This window comes from Schistocerca piceifrons, chromosome 3 (assembly GCF_021461385.2).
Source record: "Schistocerca piceifrons isolate TAMUIC-IGC-003096 chromosome 3, iqSchPice1.1, whole genome shotgun sequence".
NCBI classification, from domain to species: domain Eukaryota; kingdom Metazoa; phylum Arthropoda; class Insecta; order Orthoptera; family Acrididae; genus Schistocerca; species Schistocerca piceifrons.
In genome coordinates this window covers 607,016,993-607,037,733 of record NC_060140.1, presented here as the reverse complement: position 1 = coordinate 607,037,733, position 20,741 = coordinate 607,016,993, and the positions used below count along the sequence as shown (strand labels likewise).

The window sequence follows — 20,741 nt, the reverse complement described above, 5'->3', positions numbered from 1 at the left end:
CCCTCGACTCTTATAACTGCCATCTGCTTTCTGTACAAATATGATCCATGATTCTAAAACAAATCGATGTCAGTGAAACTGGCGGGTAATTATGTGCATCCGATTTTGTCCCCTTTTTATAGATCGCTATGACCTGGGCCTTGTTCCAGTCCCGTGGAACTTTCCGCTGTTCCAATGATCTCTGATAGATGGTGGTTAAGAATGGTGCTATATTTGTAACGTAGTCAACATATAATCTTACGGGGATATGATTAGAAGTGTTGAAGAAATTAGCTGCCACACACCAGTCTCTGAAAGAGAGCGAGGGTATCATGGTGGTGTCGATATGAGGGATGCGGGCAGACGTTGCGTGATGCTTCGCCTCACTTTCTGGGCTCGTGCAGCACTTTCTAGCAGAAGCACGCGGGCAGCAGGTGACTGCGTGAGCCGTATCGCGGAAAACGAGTTGCCGCGGCCACGCGATCCAATGTGCAGGAGGGAGACGGTGGGGCGCGCGGGGATATCGCCGGCTGCGCCTCCCGGAACGCGCCAGTCTTCAGCGGGACGCCAGTCCAGCCGCTAGCGACGCAGCCCCTGCGAGCCTCGCCCGCCGCCCCGTCTTCTGCATGCGCCGTCTCTGCCACGGCAGACTACACGAGCGGTGAGTGTCCGTCCCGTGCCACTGTTGCGGTTTACGCTTCTTCTCGCAGCGGGCGCGCATCTGTTGCTCGGTTGTTCTGTCAACAAAAGCGGTGGGGCTGCTGCGACTGAGCCACGGGACTCGCCTTTCGGGAGAAAGGCAGTTCATATCTCTGCCCCGCTATACTCGTTACGACATTTTTATGCGCCAACATTTCAAAGCTGCTAAGGTATTTACTGTTCTGCAGCTGTTGGACGTCGTCTGGTAGACTTTAAAATTTTAAAATGGTGTTTACCACATGTCTATAATTTAAAAAGGTTTGACGCTGAGTTCTGGGCTAGGTGACAGCGTCCCATACTCCAAACCCACTTCCTTTTACAGAACCGAAAATACACACTTGTACAAATCCTGGAGACAGGTTCCTCACACCAACACAACAACAAAATTTCGCGTGAACAAGTTTCCGAAAATCCTTCATTTTCGAGTTATTGATGAAAGTTTATAATTTAGATGATTGGAGCTTATCTACACAAGCAAGAACTCGTCGAATCGTGAACTGTCAGACCATTTCAAAAACTCCCTGACGATTTCAAATGGTTTTGCAGGCTTCCATGACACTTCTAAAAAGAGTTTCTGCATCCACGTGGTCTTCCGGATGGGTAAATCGTTTAAGGTGCCCCAGAGATAATAATCCGAAGGACTGAGGGCGCTCATGGAAGTGGGCCTCCTCTATTTACCTGTTTGTCAAGGTATATACCAGCCAGAGCATCTCCAAGACTGAGACTGAAATATGTTTCTTCTTATTTGCAAGGGCACGTCTTCTAGTAGGGTGTTCTGAATAAAGTGCCTGTAGGCAGCACCTGTAACAGCTGCTGAGAGAACAAATGGCCCAACCAGACGGTCACCTACAATTCCAGCTCGCACATTAATCTTAAACTGATGCTGATATCTAGACTGTGTGATAAATCTTTAGCATTTCTTACTTTATGCTTTTCTTTTCTTTAAAGGCAAAGAGAAAAGATGAAGAGGTAGACCAGCGTAGAGCCTGTGCCTACCGTCATGTATTTTTGATTTTCAGATGTTAAGAAACGTAAGATGTTTTTCCTGTTCCTCAGTACGAGGAAGGACTTGCTCTCTGCTAGTGAACGAAGGTAGACGTAATCGGAGGTAGCCATTTTGGGCTATGTGAGTAAGTGAAAAGTCTGTCTTTTCTATGTCCATCGAAGAGAAGAATATAGTATTATTTTACTAACTGAAAGATTGTATGAATTATTATTCCAAGTAGTACTGTAATAAGAAGAACTGAAGCCCACCTGTGTACTTCGGAGAATTCACGAAGATCCGATTAACGCAACATGGACAAGGTCAAGATTTTCTGTGTGGATACGGCGATCGGACATAGCATTATTAATTGGTAAGCAAAATATACAGAGGGAAAAAGAGTATTGTCCATGCAGAACCAATATGAACTAATAAGAATTCCTTCGCAGGCATAGCCCAGCTTATAGTGCTTGTCCGAGTGCCGAAAAAGTAATCTCATTAATTCAATATATCTAAAAAACATTTTTAATTATATTTTTATTATATTACAGAAATAAGTCTCTTTATTTAGGGAGACAGTATATTTGTACTACAGCATGAGGACTGCCATCGGCCCATATGTGTTGGCTGTGGAAAACTGTTACTCCATCTCTTCTCAACGTGGCCTCATCTATCAACAAAACTAAAGAGACAGGCAACGATCTGGCAGTTTGTCCAACAAACCTTCGGCAGAAGCTCTTCTAGTGGGTGACCGGCAGGCGTACGGCCCTGCACATGCTGACCATGATTCGGACACATGATTTCCTTGTGAAGAGTCCTCCAAACTGAATGTGAAGATTACCACACGCCAGAGCCACTTGTCGTGCTTGTTCGACAGCCAGCAGAACGCACTCTTCCTGGTCAGGCGTACGAGCAGCACGTGGTCAATAATCTGTGGTGCTATGGATCCTGTATCGACAATGTAATGATACACAGCAACAAAGTTGCATGATTCGGCTCTCTTCGGTCTGGAAACGCCGCATAATGCAGCCGTTCAGCCTCATGACCAACATCATTCGCGCGACGTAAAAATAGTGTCTCACAGCTCACGAAATGAATATCCTGCCATGCTTCAACGGAGAACTTTCACTTAACTCACTACCAGTAGTGCATGTACACAATCGACACTTTGAAGACAGAAGAATGATGAATATAAACAAGTCTCCCTGGGAACACAACATCATCTAGGATACAATGTGTGAAACGAAAGAATATATAAGTGAAGCTGTTATGCTGTGCTGGAAATCCGTTGAACGGTAACTGTCATTAATAACTCGAAAACGATGGATTTTTGGACATATGGTCATGTGAACTTTTTCCTTGTTTTGGTATAAGGAACCTATCCACAAAGTTCTTAAAATAATTTTTGAAACATTCTGTATACATTACGGTATTCAAGTTATAGACTTTGGCGCCATAAAATTGAGTGGGTTTCGAGTACGGCGCGAAATCTAGAATTCAGCGCCAAACAGATATACGTTGAGGTGACAAAATTCATGTGACGGCGAAATGTTCATATACGGATGTGCACAATGTATAAAAGGACAATGCATTGGTGAAGCTGTCATCTGGCATTCAGGTGATTCGTGTGAAAAGATTTTCGACGTAATTATGGCCGCACGACGAAAATTAACAGACATCGAATGGGGAATGATAGTTGGAGTTAAGCGCATAGGACTTTCTGTTTCGGAAATCGTTAGGGAATTCAATATTCCAAGATCTACAGTGACAAGAGTGTGGCGAAAATACCAAATTTCAGGCGTTTGATGTTAAAGGGACATGGCAGCAGACGACCGATGGAAGTGCCTTTGCTAACAGCACGACATCGCCTGCAGCATCTCTCCTCAGTCCGTGATCACATCTGATAGTCCCTAGGCGACTGGAAAACAGTGGTGTGATCATTTGAGACCCGATTTCAGTTGGTAAGAACTGATGGTAGGGTTCGAGTGTGGCGCAGACCTCACGAAGCCATGGGCCCATGTTGTCAACAATACACTGTGCAAGCAGGCGTGGGCTGTGCTTTCGCGGAATAGACTGGGTCCTCTGGTCCAACAGAACCGGTCACTGAGTGGAAATGGTTATGTTCAGCCACTTGGATACCATTAGCAGCCATTCACGGACTTCATGTTCCCAAAGTACGATGGAGTTTTATGGATGACAGTATGCCAAGTTACCGAGCCACAGTTGTTCGTGATTGGTTTGAAGAACATTCTGGACAATTCGAGCGACATATCGCCCGACATGAATCCCATGGAATATTTATGGGACACCATCGAGAGGTCAGTTCGTGCACCGATAACACTTTCGCAATCGTGGGTGGCTGTAGAAGCAGCTCACTATTTCTGTGGGGGACTTTCAACGACTTGTTGTGTCCATGCCACATCGAAGTGTTCCACTAGGCGGGTAAAAGGCGGTCCGACGCGTTATTAGGAGGTATGCCATGAATTTTGTTCAAATGGTGCAAATGGCTCTAAGCTCTATGGGACTTAACATCTGAGGTCATCAGTCCCCTAGACTTAGAACTACTTAAGCCTAACTAACCTAAGGACATCACACTCACCCATGCCCGAGGCAGGTTTCGAACCTTTGACCGTAGCAGCAGCGGGGTTCCAGACTGAAACGCCTAAAACTGCTCCATGGATTTTGTCAGCACAGTGTGTAACATAATAGCTGTACCCGACTATGCGTTGCTGTTGCTCAGTCTAGTTAAATGGAGAAGAAAGAAAAGAGAAAGCATGCCCTAATCTACTTCTCCCCCCTGTCTCCTCCTCCCCCTCTTCTTGTCCATCTCCTACTTCCCCCCCCCCCCCTCTCTATACTACCTTCACCCTCTCTCTCCATATCCTCCTGTGTCTCTGTCCATATCCTCCTTCCCACTCTGTGTGTCAATTTCCTCTCATCCCTCTGTCCATTTCCTCTTCCCCCCTCTCTCTGAGCTTGGACCTTGTTTATTGTTATCCCAAATCTAGAATTTTCTAGTCTGAATGTTTAGTAGAATATCGTTTAAAATTTGATGTGAATCGATCATGAACTTTTCGAGCTTATATTGTGAAATACTGTTAGCAAAAACCTCGAAAATATTACACGATATTCTAAGAAACATTCAGGCAGGCAATAGGGTATATACATTTCAGCATATATAATATATAAATGTATAAGTAATATATAAAAGGGAAACATTGTTACCAAAAATCTCAAAAAGTACTTGGCCAGTTTACTTCAGATTTGTACATGTTAGTCTAATACAACTTTGTACTAAATTTGAAATAAATCGGTCAAGTAATTTTTGAGATTTTTGCTAACATTGTTTTCCCTTTACATATTACATTATACTTGTATACATTATATATACTAAAATACATACTCTACTGTCTGTCCAAATGGTTCTTACAGTATCTTGTGAAATTTTAGGTAAAGGAGTCAAAAACGTTTGGAGATATTTGGTAACAATTTTATATGAGTGTATCATATATTTATTTATGTATTATCCATACATATTACAAAAATGGGTGTACATATTGTATATGTATGTGCGTAGGTATGTATGTATGTTTCACATCGTCTCCCAAACCACTGGACCGATTTCAACAAAACGTGGTACACATATCACTTACCGTCTGGAAATCATCGCTGCCGGTGTAAGAACCACCTGCCTATCAGAGGCTTGTGGTTGGAGGTGAAAAAGCAGTGAAGCCACGATCCGCGAATACACATACTTTAGTAATAATAACGTCGTGTAACTAGGGTCTCCCGTCGGGTAGACCGTTCGCCCGGTGCAAGTCTTTCGATTTGACGCCACTTCGGCGACTTGCGCGTCGAGGGGGATGAAATGATGATGATTAGGACAACACAACACAACACCCAGTCCCTGAGCTGAGAAAATCTCCGACCCAGCCGGGAATCGAACCCGAGCCCTTAGGATTGACGTTCTGTCGCGCTGACCACTCAGCTACCGGGGCCGGACACATACTTTAGTCACCCAGTATTTGAGAATACTTCTTTACTTCTAACTCTATTAACAATACATTTCGCAAACAGCAGCTACATACACCACTGTATGTAACTGCAGAACTATATCATTAAACAGCACGTAGTTTATTGGGTACGACGTCGTAAACATTGGCCTGTATAAAAACGAAATTGCAGGGCAAAATTCTCTAGAGATACAGGTGAAACATTTGTACAGATACGCGTGAAATGTGTTAAAGATACATGAAATAAATTTGTCATGTGGCATATTAGCAACAATCTGGAAAGAAATCTGTGGGGGTAAGAACCACCAGCTTCCTATCGGAGTGAGAATAATAACGCGGAGAGAAAAGTGAGAGGAGGAGATGGACAGACAGCGATGGGGCAGGAGGAGATGGGTACAGACAGCGAGGTGGAGGAGATGGGTACAGAGAGGGGGAGGGGAGGGGCAAATGGACAGCGAAAGGAAAGAGGAGGAGGTGAATTGGAAGAGGGGGGGAGGAGATTGACAGAGAGAGGGGGGAAGAGAAGATGAAATTGGAGGGGGAGGAGGAGATGGACAGAGGGGGTAAGGAACAGATGGACAGAGGGGGAGGGGGGGGGGAAGGATGAGATGGACTAGTAGAAGACTGGAATAAATACATACCCGGGCAATGCCGGTTTTTATGTATGAAGATTTAAAGTATGACATACCCCTTTTTAAAATTTTTAGTCTGACAGACGATGAAATACAATCGGTACAATCAGGGCTATTTTCTTGTTTTTTTATTTATTTATTTTATTTTATTTTTTTTTTTTTTTACGTTGGAGATTGAAAACCCATGAAGTCAAGATTGTACATCAAATCTCCTTTATTTGGACTAGTTAACAGTTATGGCTACAATACAAATAAAAGAAAATACCACCTGCGAACTTTACTTCATGGGTTTTCAGTCCCTAACATAAAAATTTACGACATATTGTGTATCTCCTGGTTAATCATGTCAACAAACTTGAAAATAAAAAATATTTTATTTCCATCATTTCACTGCACCTTCGAGCTACTTCTTTGCGTAGTCGCCGCTCCGACGTACACATTTGTTGTAGCGTGGTACCAACTTTCAATACCCTCGTCATCGAAGGCTTTTGCCCTACGCATCTTAACGTGCTCGTAGTGCGCTCCGAACTGAAAAGTGTGACGTGACGCGTTCGCCGGACATACTAGAGACACTGCACAACACATCGGCGCAAAGTTTCATCGAATTTTCACTGTGGTTTTAATTTCCCGACCGATTGGAGGTTGAAATTAAATAGTCCTCGTAGCTGCAAAACAATTATGTTTGTAGCAACTTTGTGGTGATTATACGTAAATATGCCCTTTACAAAAGCTGTGGACCACAACATAAAGAATGTTTTGCATACTGATTTACTACATCGATCATTTCTCTGAGTCAGTTCGGCGAATTCACGGATGATCATGTAAGAAAGGTCGTTGTAAACTCCCTCTCCCACCCATGTTCAGCTGAGTTGGTGTTCCGTTTATTATGACTTCTACATGACGGGACGATCAACTCCAACTTTTGTTATTAATTGTGCGAGAGTACCTCATACCAGTATGCTGTAAAGCTAAATGCAAGTCTACAATTTTGTAAGTGTATGCGTAAAGAGATGGAAAAAAAGAGGTTCGTCATAAATTCGTAAGTTTTTGTGTTCGTTCTAGCGAGATAAGTACCACATAATAATTTCGGTTTCCTCACATTTGCTCTTTTCTTTTCCTCCAAACATCGTACATCGTTCATCTTTTTATCGTGTTTCTTTTTTTTTTCTTTCTGAGAAGTTTACACCTGCTTCTGTCTTAGAATCCTTAAAATTTTCCTCGTGATCCTCCTTCCATTATTTCTAGGTTATGTTATTTATAATTTAGTACTACGGATTCACTTTCGTAATAACATTTATTAATTTTAAGAACATTTGCCAGTAGTATAACGTTTCTGCTAAGTAAGAGTAATAAGATTGGGAAGCAGATACGGTAGATTTATGAGAAGAATTTTATAAAGAGCAAGAGTTAATTGGCCTGAGAAAGAATGAGAAAGAGCAGGTAAAATCCAGCAGAACTGAAAAGGGGAGAAAAATTAATGCAAGCGGAAGAGGAAAAATAGAGAACACAACACAGAAACAAGGAGAGCTGAGAGGGGTGTTGAAAATGCGACGGATATTTTGGTTCTCTTTTGGACAAAAATAAGAGTCCGGGAATAAAACGAGACTAATGATGACAGGAAAGGCTTCAGAGTCTTTCTAAGGCAACGATGTTTCGATCAGATCCAGGTCTTTTTGTGATTTGTTCTACAGTGATACTGCTTAAATGGTAAACGATGATAAAAGATTTAGAGTTTTGCGTGGGTACAGCGAAGACATTGGAGTCAGGTACTGTATTTCAGCTTTAAAATTATTTCATATAGGAGGTAAGCTACTGAGTCCTGCAGCTCTCTCAAGCACGGTTTTTAGTGAAATTTTCTTCTTCCTCGGTTATCTCTTCGGACAAAACTTTAATAACATTGCGTATAATCACACATACCTGATTCTAAAGAACTTTCCCTGCATTTATGGTGCACGAAGACTGCAGAGACATGTCAAGTAGTGAGGAGACGGCAACGAAATGGCTTCAAGTGTGCATTTCGCCAGATGATAGCCAACTGAAGCAGCCTCCGCTTCGGAACCACGTAATGGGATCGCCCAGCGTTCACGACGAGAATGCAGTTCTGTTCTGGTGCGGCTATATTCGGCGCAAGCACTAGCAGAAATTATCAGTCCCGAAGACACACTTCCATGCTTCGAGCTTCCAACAATAGTGTTTCTCTGTGCACGCCGGTGTCGGCGCTCTCTGGCGCACAATTACCTGAGGTGCCCCCATATTGGGCGGAGACTTCTTACCGATATAAATGCCACCTCTTTCCCAACATGCCTCAAAATATGTGCTTTTGTGAGTACATTCTTTTTGTGTTCATCCTTAATTTCTTCTATGATCCGCTACAGGCGCGCGAGCCCACACACACACACACACACACACACAATGACAGGAAACAATGTAAATACCTGAGTCATACGCTCATCATCGGGATGAGGGCACATGAGAGGTTTTATTTCATATTGATATAACAATTTTCACGTAATATATTCACGCCAATTCGATACTAGGACCAAAACAGTCACGTTGTGTTACCATAAGAGTGGAGGGGAGTCACTTTCAAGCTGTAATAGGTGTAGCCCGTGTGGACAGTAGGTCGCATAAGAACCACTAGAGATTGAGGAAATTAACCTCATGTGTAATGTTCAATTAGAAGGATTATTGATAAGTATTACATTGGTGCTAGCGAATATGAAGCATGCGATATGTACATTGGTATTTAAGTCAGCGTCAACGATGCTCTGAAACACACTTTACCAGCAAGACTCATTCTCACAGGGGTCATGGTATTTCCAAGTCAGGCAATACATTCGCTGCTCAGTGACGTTTCGCAAGTTGTGCAGTACGTATTAGACAAAAAATTGTCAGCGTTCGGAACGAGGGGCCCAGCTCCAGCCAGAGTAAGGAAGATACGTAATTGATACTCTCACGATCAAAACGATAAAGATATGTTACTATAATAATAATACAAGATTGACAAGTCGAAAGTCACTGGCTGAAGACCATAGTTTAGAAACAAACAAGTTGGTCTATTTTCGCCTAGCGGAAAAAAACAGTAAGTCTGCTACCCGGCAAAAAGTGGTTGCCTGTCAAGCCGGCAAACCGCGACACTGCGGCGTATGATGTGTTGTCGACCTTGCGGATGTGACGTCACGATGTATCAGATTGCATTCATTAACTGTAAAAACTGCTCTTGAATCCAGCATTTGCAGTCAGCATCATATAAAAGATTAGATCCCCCAGTTGAAGCAATGTAATTAAAATGCATTCTTATTATATGTAAACTGAAAGTGGAGAAGGGCAGCCGGCCGGAGTGGCCGAGCGGTTCTAGGCGCTACAGTCTGGAACCGCGCGACCGCTACTGTCGCAGGTTCAAATCCTGCCTCGGGCGTGGATGTATGTGATGTCCTTAGGTTAGTCAGGTTTAAGTAGTTCTACGTTCTAGGGGACTGATGGCCTCAGAAGTTAAGTTCCATAGTGCTCAGAGCCATTAGAACTTTTTTTTTTTTATTTTTTTTTTATTTTGAGAAGGGCAAAAAGAAAAGGCAACGGAGAAGGTCACTGCCATCAGCTGCATCAGGACATTACGCGGAATTAGCGGCGACGAATGGAAATGTGTACTGGGTCGGGATACAAACTGAATCTCCTGCTTACAAGGCAGGTGTGTTAACCACTGCGCCACAGCCTTACTGCAACTGCGCAGACTACAGTCGGTACGCCTCACTGCCGTGCCACATTCCCACTGAGCGCCACCTGTCCGCATTCCCTGTCCATTTCCTCCATGATCGCTCTCTGAGATTCCACAGCTGGTCGGGCATATTTGTTCATCCGCAACGAAGAAGGTGGATCCATTGCCCAACTAGGCCTATCAAATTTTCTCCTCTCCACCTTCAGTTCCCATATAATGTATAATAGGTGCGGATTCCGCGCGGTGTCTGTTCTTTCGGACATGTTCGAAAGGACAGACACCACGCATTCAAATTATTTGCTTTATTGTTGTTTTTATTTACACAAATAAATCTTCTTTGGACTGCAGCTAGATTGATTGTAGTTATCCTATAACGGAACTTTTTCGTAAACAATTAACATGTTTCCCTCATGATAAGATTTCAAAGAAAGAAAACAATCTTTATTATTCAGCAGCAGCCGGCCATTGTGGTTGAGCGGTTCTAGGCGCTTCAGTCTGGAACCGCGCGACCGCTACGGTCGCAGGTCCGAATCCTGCCTCGGGCATGGATGTGTGTGCTGTCCTTAGGTTAGTTAGGACTGATGACCTCAGGTGTTAAGTCCCATAGTGCTCAGAGCCATTTGAACCATTTTTATTACTGAGCACCTAAAATGTCACCTGCTCTCAGCTGCTGGTTGCCTACCTAAAGATTTCTATGAGCAAGAAAAATCTGATTTTACGTATTTCGTGTAATTATTGACTGAATATAAAAATTTAAAATGCTCTCATAACCTGCTCATTAAGAGGTATAATCTATTAATCTATATTACCCAGACTATATTCATCCAGTGTTTGAGGATGAAGGTACTTAGCGAATTCCAACAAACTTTACGCATAATTTGCAACCTTGCCGCTCACCTCCCCCCCCCCCCCCCCTCCGCCCCCATACACACACACACACAATAATAAAAGGAGGAAAGTCTATCGCTTTCTGCTTTTCGCTGTTCATTCAGCAGATCTTCAGAACCAGACATGACGTTTTAGTTTATTACTTCAATAACTTCCTGCACCACATTTTGTAGACAGTATCCCTATATACCACTGAATGTACCTGCAAAGTTCTATCACTCTACAGAAGACATATTGATGGAAATATGACGTCACGAGCACTGAGTTGTGTGTAAAACTACATATCACATTAGCTCATTTGTAAAGTAATCAGACTTTTGAAGCTGTTTTATACATGAGAACTGCATTTTTTAAAATTTCGGGGGTAGGGTGGGGAGGGGTTTACTGGTAATACGCTTTCTTATTTTTATTCTTTTACTCATCACTCTTAGGACTGGTTGGCTGCAGCCCGTTGCGATTTCCTCTCTTGTACCAGCCTTTTCATCTCAGTCCTCAATTATTTGTTGAATGTATTCCAATCTCTGCTTTCGCCTACAGCTTTGACAGTGTATTATCACACAAATTGCCTGACGTCTTAACATATGTCCTATCATATTGTCCCTTCTTCTTGACAGTGTTTTCCATATTTCCTTTCTTTGCCGAATCTGCAGTGAACCTCCTCATTTCTTAACTTACCAGTCCATCTAATTTTCAACATTCGTCTGTAGCATCACATCTCAAATGCTTCTGTTCTCGGTTGTTACGGTTTTCCCATTGTCCGCATTTCACTGCCATGCTGTGCTCCAAATGTACATTATCAGAGATTTTTCCCTCAATTTAAGATCCATGTTTGACACCAGTAGACTTCTATTGGCCAAGCATACATTCTTTGCCGGTGGAGGTCAGTTTTTTATGCCCTCGTTGCTGCTTCCAAGGTAACAGAATTCCTTAACTTGGTGTACTTCGTGATGACACATTTCAGATCTTAAGTTTCTCGCTGTTCTCATTTCTGAGGTTTATCATTACTTTTGTCTTTTTTCGATTTACTCTCAATCAGTATTCTGTACTCATCACACAGTTCATTCCGTTCAACAGTGGTGTAAATCTAGCTTGCGTCCGCAGTGAAATACTGCACGTGCACTCTGGGTAGCACTGAATTAACTGGATCGTCTCGGCAGACAGACGTTTAGTGGACTTCGTGCCTGCAAGCATGCAAAAGAACTTAAGCGACCAAATACTAGCGAAGGGCCCCTCTCAATACCAAATGACTAAAAAACTGGACTTTCAATCCTTGTTTGCCAACTAAATATAGAAGGAATTAGCCCAGCTAAAAGTGACTACTTGTCAAAATAGTGAAATTCATAATGTTTCAATAAAGTTTGAAGAGTTCGCTGTCCATTATATCTGCAAACTATCTAACGTAGAGTGGCCGCCGAATGTTCTACCAGTTACTGTCCATCAGTCACCATATGCTGGAGTTTTAGTAGCCAACACGAGCAGTTGAAGTACGCACGGAACAACGACTATGGTAATGCACCGGTTGATTGGGCTGAAATTAACGTTTAGATTCAGATCAGTTGAATGGAAGAGAGGCTATGACGTAGACCGCTGTTTTGTCTCTTATGAACGTAAAGACAAGCCAGTTCCTACCTTAAAAAAGGTCTTGTCAGACTTGCTAAGCCAGTGCCGCGACGTAAACAGATTTTTAGAAAGGCAAACTGACAGAGATTCTCGCACCACCTGGAAAAATTTATTTGTTTTATTCCACCAAAACCCCACAGCTACAGCCGTCTTGTTGAAGCTGTTCTTGCATCTGCTAAGCAACATACTCCTCGACGGTGGTGGATATGGAGGAGGGGGAGGGGCATAGGTGCACGTGCCCCCCCCCCCCTCCCCCTAGACGGGGTTGGTGTAAAACATAAAACATCGTTTGTTAGAACACTTTATTCATGACCCACGCACCTCGCACGTATAAACTTGCTAAACTTGCAACTATGGCGGGTAGATGGTCGTACTAGACGCGCTGCTATTACTATTCTGTTTAATTTAAATAAGGAAGGGAAGCATTCTGTGACTTGTGAAATGAACGTGACGAACGTGATCACTTCAGCAATTGTTTGTAAGCAAATATTTTTGTGTTTGCTTCCCACTGTGCGGTAAACAGGAGATAATGTGAATGGGTCTAAACGACAAAAGACACTTCACTTTTTTTGTAAATACTTAAAAAGTGAAAGTTAAATTAATGTTGGGAAGGGGAATCACTTCCAGTGACTGTGGATTCAGCAAGTAATGTGAGTAGTTTATGTGATGACGAGACTATCGTGGATGAACGTGATATCGATCATTTGGTTGAAAGAAGACGACATCTGACGGACGAGAAAATATTTCAGTGGTTAAAGTGCTTATATTGCTTACCGCAAGTTGTAGAAGCTGATAAAGTGCTATCGTTCCAGAGAAAATTGTTAGAAGAAAATGTTTGACTGGCCTACAGCAGTAATTTAAGTGGCGGATTTTGCAAAGCTTGCGTTCTATTCGATAGAGAGGAAGCAGGCAACAATGATGTAAAATTAGGAAGACTAGTGAATAAATCAATGAAAATGTGTAAGAAAGCAACTGAAATTATACACAGTCACCGAGAGAAAGGTGCCGGGCAGAAATTTGTGCAAATGATTGAAGGGAAGTCAACGGATGTCCTAACAAGAATGGATGAGGTTAGAAAGAGAAGAGTGGACGAAAATAGAAAAAAACTAATCGCAATTATAAAGACAATAATGTTATGGGAGCCCAATCTCTGTCCTTCCCTACAGTTTTGACCAGCTAGTATCACCCAAGTTATTACCTGATGTCTTAACACATTTCCTATCATAATATTCCTTCTTCTTGTCAGTGTTTTCCCTATTTTCCTTTCTACGACGATTCTGCGGTGAACCTCTTCATTCCTTAGCTTATCAGACCATCTAATTTTCACTCATCTGTAGCATCTCATCTCAAACAATCTTGACATTCAGACCAGTTGCATGGCGGAAAGGCTATATAACCCAGACCTCTGTTTTGTCTCCCATGATCTAAGGACCAGCCAATTCCTACATCAAGAAAGGTCTTGTCAGACTTCCCACACAGCCAACTCAGACCTGTTATTCCCAATATTTGCTTATCCATCCCACTTCATAAGGAAACTTTCCTGCTTCACTGAAGTTTCGAATGGACGCAGGCGATGAAATATTAATACAACACATGCAGTCGGACTGAAGAAGCGCCATTTATAGCAGTAACACAAGACAAAATGATTTAATAGAGTGCTGTGCTGATGTTATTACAGTAAAAATAATTGATTCCATAAAGGAATCCAAATTTTTCACCGTTGTTGCAGAAGAGACAACTGGCATAAGCATCTCTGGACAATTATCGCTATTCATACATTTCTTTGATATTGAGAGTAGCTTTGTAAGAGAAGATTTTCTAAAATTCATTGCTGTTGCTGACCTGACGAGTGAAAACTTTGTGAACACCATCCTGCAGGAGATTAAACCAAATAACCTTGGTGTAGATTATTGCCGAGGACAATCCTATTCCAGTTAGTTATATCACAGGAACAGCCATTAGCAATTTACTGTCACTGCGCTAGTCACAGGCTCAATCCTACACTAAGCAAAGCCTTTACTCTAGGCAGCTTGTGAAATGCTATAGATATAATTGGTTCTGTAGAGAACTTCATCAGGGAATCTACTCAGTGACGAAACTTATTAGAAGAAGAAATACAAACATATCAACCAGCAAAAAAGATTCACACAATAAAGAAACTACGTTTGGTAGAGAGGCATGACGCAATCCTGCATTTTCGAGACATCGTTCCTAGCCTAATTATTGTGCTGCAGAAATTATGTAACATTCGTAGTGGAAGCAGTAATGCAAAAACAGTATTTTTCTTAGTTGGTGTTGTGCAGCCATTATAATTTATTGTAATTTTATGTGTAATTGCCACTTGCTCGACAACTGCAAGACAAGGAAATCGATCTAGTCCAAGCAATGCAACTCATGGAAGCAGCTCACGAGAGCTTAAAAGAACTTCATCAGGACAGTATTTTACACTTCCATCCTGTCTTTAACGTAGCAGGAGAACTTGCAGATGGCCGAGCTGTTCGAGGCGCTTCAGTCCGGAACTGCGCGTCTGCTGCGGTCGCAGGTTCGAATCATGCCTCGGGCATGGATGTGTGTGATGTCCTTAGGTTCGTTAGCTTTAAGTAGTTCTAAGTATAGGGGACTGATGACCTCATATGTTAAGTCCCATAGTGCTTAGAGCCATCTGAACCATTTTGAACATGCTGCGAAATTTGGCAGTGAGATAAAAAAAAATCCTAGAACAACTGCATTACAGACGAATCGAACGAATGACCCAGCTGAGTCACGCGAGGAATACTTTAGAGTGGCAACCTGGATTCCTTTTTTAGATCTTCTGTGTAATGAACTGACCTATAGATTACCCAAAGCACACCTTGAAGTAGCTGGTCATTTAAAGAAGCTAATACCGAAATACATTTCTGATAGGTCCACTGGCGAAGTGCTGAAGAACGTTGAAATATACAAAAATGGTTTGCCATGTTCCGCAGTTTTGAAAGGGAAACTGATGATGTGGAATCCGTTGAAGAAAAAACAAGACCTCAAACCAGCCTTTCCATAACCTCATAAAAGTTCATCTTGTGTTCCAAACTTCGCAGCCGCCCTCCAGTTCCTATCGATTCTGCGCATCACTACAGGCACAGCAGAAAAATCATTTTCTGCGAAAATTTAAGAAAGACTGAACTTGCAGTATTTTTGAGAGTGCAGTATTTTTCCGAGTGGATCTTATGTTATAGCTATATAAAATTTTTATTTAATTTGCTTTGTTGTAATTAAACAAGTAAAATTTTAATAAAACAGTTCAGCTGATTTAAATTTATTTCTCTCCACACCTCCGTCTCCCGTCTCTCTCTGTCCATCTCCTCCTTCCCTCAGCCTACATCTACTTCCTCCCCCCTCTCTGACAATCTCATCTTCACTTCTCTCTGAACTTGAGCCTTTTTTATAGTTACAATAAGTTTACCTCTGAACTCTTGCATTTGGTCCGTGTTTGCATTCAAAAACAACAATATTGGGATTGTGAGTCCGCTGATACACTACAGCATGTTTTTAAGACTGTAGTCGCTGTTTGAAGCATATTTTCTATTGCCATTTTTCTCGGCATACATCATGTCATCTGCAATTGTGTGAGCGGCTGTTAGTAAACAAATACAAGAACGTGATTTTGATGTATGTCAGCGTTACACAACTGGGAATGCAGTAGTGTTGTGGATACAGTTTTGGTGTGTACTGGGCTGTTACTTACAAAATAACGTATAATAAGTAAGGCATTATGAAAGCATTCACAGAAAACGATAGTTAAAAAACAAATAAGACACATGTGATAATGCTCGAACAGTCCACGGGTGTACTGCCGGTCCGTAGTGTCCAACGGGCACAATATTTCGGCGATCAGACATGTCGCCATCGTCAGGTGCGCTGACGAACTGAGCTCCAGAGGGCGGGCGACCGTCCTAAATCCCCTTCCCCTGCGAGACTTTCTCTCCGTGGTCCGCGCCCGCGCGTCGGCAGTCGCTGAGAGGCTGTCGTCGGCGTCTGTGGAAGCGTCGGTGTAACTGCCTCGTCCGCCCTGGTCGCTCGTTCGTTTTCTTTGCTGAGTCTCTTTTTAATTAGACTCAGTGCTGGTTCCCATGCCTTGCTGAGGTTATAGTCACAATTTCTGTTGATGAGTCCGTCCCTGGTACGAATTTCGATAGCCTCTCTAACGACGCTCTCCCAGTATTTAGATGTCTGTGCCAAGACCCTGGTATGTTGGTAGTCCATTTCGAGATTTTCGGGCAAACAGTGTTCTGCGACTGGCGGCTTGTTGGAGTACGTAAGTCGAGTGTGCCTCTGATGTTCTCGGCAACGATCTTCGATGGTGCGCACTGTCTGTCCAATGTAAGTCTTCCCACACTCACAGGGAATCTGGTATATGCCGGCATTCCGCAAACCGAATTACGAACGTAGTGTGCTTGTGTACTTTGCAGCGTTGGCGCGCGACGCAGGAGCGTGCCCATTTCTGGCAGTCCTTGTTGACATTTCTCCGCACAAAGTGCTCCACTATGAGGCAGCGGACGCACGAACATCGGGTTGGGCTAAATTATGCAATGCGTTGAAGACAGCTCGACAGAGCGTGGTTGGGATGAGGGGGGAGTAATGTGCCCGTACTGTCGTCGCACCAGATCTTACCAGAAATGCCAGGGAAGGTGGTGCGGACGAAGTGTAATGAAGAAGTAGAGTCTGAAATCAGGTTTTGTGTTTCCTCGTCGGCGGGTTGGAGGTTAGGCAGTTCAGAGAGGTCTAACAGCGAATGGACGGCGTCGACTCGTGAAAGGAAATCAGCAACTATATTGTCAGCACCATTCATGTGTCTGACATCGGTGGTGAATTGAGATATGAAGTCCATATATCTGAAGCTGCGAGAAGGCGGGTCAGCTGGCGGGTTTGTAATGGCCGCAGCCAGGAGTTTGTGGTCCGTTAAAACATAGAAAGCGCGTCCCTCAACGTCAGTCTTAAAATGCTTAATGGCTTCGTAGACCGCGAGCAACTCCCTGTCAAACGCGGAATATTTCCGTTGTGCATTGGTGAGCTTGCGCGAGAAGAACTGCAGAGACGAAGTTTGGCCGTCGATTGTCTGGCTAAGGACAGCGCCAATGACAGTATCGCTCGCGTCTGTGGCGATGAAAAGCTGCGCATTGGGATGAGGATGCGCGATGGAGCAGGCCTCGGCAAGAATATTTTTGAGGGCAGTGAAAGAGTCAGTCACAGCAGGGGTCCATGGAACGGGCCGAGATCCAAAAGTGTTGGTGCCTGCCAAGGCGTCCGTCAGTGGAGCCTGAATCTCCGCAGCCCGAGGTAGATGTCGGCGATAATAATTAGCCGTCCCCAGAAAGCGCCGGAGCTCTTTGAATGACGAAGGTCTGGGTAGGTTTAGTATTGTTTGTACTTTCTCAGGGGGCGGTGAAATGCCGTCGGCAGAGACCCGAAAACCAAGAAAAGTGACAGCGGGTTGATGTAGCTGCAATTTGTCCTGGTTGGTCTCGATGCCTGCTGCCGCGAGAGTGTTCATAACAGTTTGCACATGTCGAATGTTGTCCTCGACAGAGGAGCTGAACACAAGAATGTCATCAAGATATGCCAAGCAGAATTTTAGGTCGAATAGCACTTCGTTGATGAAGCGTTGCCAGGTCTGGGTTGCGTTTTTCAGACCGAAGGGAATGAATCGAAACTGAAATAACCCGATCGGGGTGGTGATTGCTGCCTTCTTGATGTCTTCAGGTGCCATGGGGATCTGGTGGTAGGCCCATTTGCAATCAATGACAGAGAACGTGGTCGCACCTGCGAGGGAACTGGTAAAGTCGGCAATGTTGAGTATGGGGTAGGTGCCCATAATTGTTCGTGCGTTTATTCGACGGTAGTCTCTGCACATACGCCAGGACCTGTCTTTCTTGGGTGTCATATGTATGGGTGTAGACCAGGTACTGGCAGAGGGTTCAATGACGCTGGAGCTTAGTAGTTCAGAAATCTGATTTTTCAGGTCGGAGAGGCGCTCAGGACCAAGTCGAGGTGGTTTACTGGAGATGGGGGGATCTGACGTGAGGCGAAGCTTGTGAACCGTGCCGTTGGAGACGACGGAAATGTTGCCGACGGCACGGGAGGCGGTTTGTTTACAATGTGTGGCGGGCGGGGCAGGTGAGGCATTGTCGTGGTGTTCGGATCCTCTCGGCGGATCCGACGGGAACCGAGGCGGCAAAGTGTCCCAGGAGTCAACGCGACAAGATGGCCGCCAGCCCAAATCAGTGGCACCGTGGTCAGGTGAGCTCGGTAGAGCTCGTGAGCCGTTAGTGAGTCCATTGTCTGAGGGCGCGGCCTGTGGCAGCACGGTCACAGGCGAAACGCTTGGCGCGAGTGCACTGTTTGTGTTGTCAGTGGCGGCCGCATGGCGGTGCGCAGGAGCCGAAGTCGCATAGTTTGAGGTGCTGTCCGCGAGGGGCGGGGTAGGAGCTGTCAGTTCGGGAACACGTGACACTTGTCGCGCATGCACGCTTGTGTCCGGCCAAGTGTCAAACGCTGCCATGTTAGGAGCATGTGGCCCTGCGGAATTGTCAGTACACGTTATGGCAATCTTGATAGCACAGTTGCGAGGGGTAGCGGGAGGTAAACACACAGAGGCTCGATTGCTGGGATTGTAAGCAGATTCTGCGCACTTACTGACCTTGCTTTGTCTTTGCTGTAGGGTCTGTAATTCCTTTGCTGCATCAGAGAGCTGGAGCTGTGTTTCGTGGAGCCAGAGGGAGAGCTCAAAGTTTTCCTTGCATAGGCGAGGACATGTTCAAGCTCGACAAGGCACTTGTGCGTGGTTTCTTGTAACGTCGTAGACAGGGATGAGCATGTACAGATGAGATGACCCCTGGACGGGTGATGAAACACAGTGTTTCGCACTAGGTCTGGTGAAAGTTTGTGGTGTCGCAAGAAGTCAATGCCTAGTATAGGTTCGTCAATGTCGCACACTAAAAAAGTCCACTTGAGTTTGCAGTTTGCGGAGAGTGAGACGACGTGGGAAGTTGAACCCGAGCATTCTAGTTTAGTTGAATTCACAACTTGCAGTGAAGTATGATGAGGGCGGATGTTCAACGATGCTTAGGACATAGGCAGCAGCGAAACATCGGCGCCTGTGTCCACTAGGAAAAGGTATCCCGACAAAATGTCTTTAATTTAAAGCCCTCCGCAATTATCCGGTCGCACCCAGACAGAATGGAGAACTGGGGGGGTGCCTGTCATGTTGTGCGCAGGAGGCAGCACCCAGACCTAACTGCGATTGGCGTTTGGGAAGTAGCAGGGTGGTCTGCAGTTCCATGCTGCCTCAACAACCTTATGTGGAAGTAACAGTACGGGTAGTGTGGTTACATTTCCTGTGGAAAGTTCGTTGCCAGTGGATGTGGCCGAGGTTCGGTGGTCGCAGCAGGTTCGGTTGCAGGAGGGGGCGTGACCGTGGGTGGAGCCGGTGACGTCCCAGTTGGTTGTTTACTGCTTCCCGCAGCGAGCGCAATGGTCAGCACAGTATGGCCCCGGCTGCCTCCAGCCGCAGGGTGATGAGCCAGAACCTGAGACTTGTCAGATAGGCAGTGGCTGGCGAAATAGAGCAGCGATGCATTGTGTAGTTTGTCAGCAATTGTCATTCTTTGCTCGACAGGTTCAGGAGACCTTTGAGCCAGAGCAAAGCGGATGTGAGGAGATAGTTTATCTGACCAGATGGCGAAGAGAGCTATGTCAGAGAATAGATCGGCGCTAACCAGGACACGTAGCCATCTCCAGAGCTGGGAAGGTTGGTCATTGCCTAGTTGCTCGACATGGAACACTTGCCGTATTGCTGCCTTAGTTGAGCGTGCAAGCCGACGTAGAACTGTCTTTTTGGCTAGAGTGTACCGGGTAGATGAGTCCAGGACGTCTACCAGGTCAACAATCAAGTCCTCCTGGTCGTGCAGTTTGTAATGGTCGAACATTTCGTCCACAATTTTGAACCAGATTGTTGCTCTGTCGGGATTAAATGGCGGCATTGTAGAATGTTCAGAAGAACAGGTTGAGTTGAGTTCATTGGGGCACTGCCTGAATCGAGCTGCTGTTGCTGTAATATTCCAGGAGAGTGTTCCTCCAGGGGATGTGGCAACGACGGCTGTTCGGGTGGTAGCGTGAAGGTGACAAGTTGTGGTTGAGTGTGATCTGTCGTGACACGGAAGGCCGACACGGGTGAGACA

The 20,741-nt window shown here is 44.5% G+C and overlaps 1 protein-coding gene across 2 annotated transcripts in view; it reads left to right on the top strand.

The window, feature by feature from the left end:
- Positions 1-539: 539 nt before the first annotated feature.
- The window catches only part of LOC124789666, a 60,298-nt gene continuing 40,096 nt past the window's right edge, over positions 540-20,741 (top strand). For both annotated transcript variants that reach the window (XM_047257103.1, XM_047257101.1), the window contains exon 1: positions 540-640. The gene's annotated coding sequence lies outside the window, so the exon portion shown is untranslated. The remainder of the gene's footprint in view (positions 641-20,741) is intronic.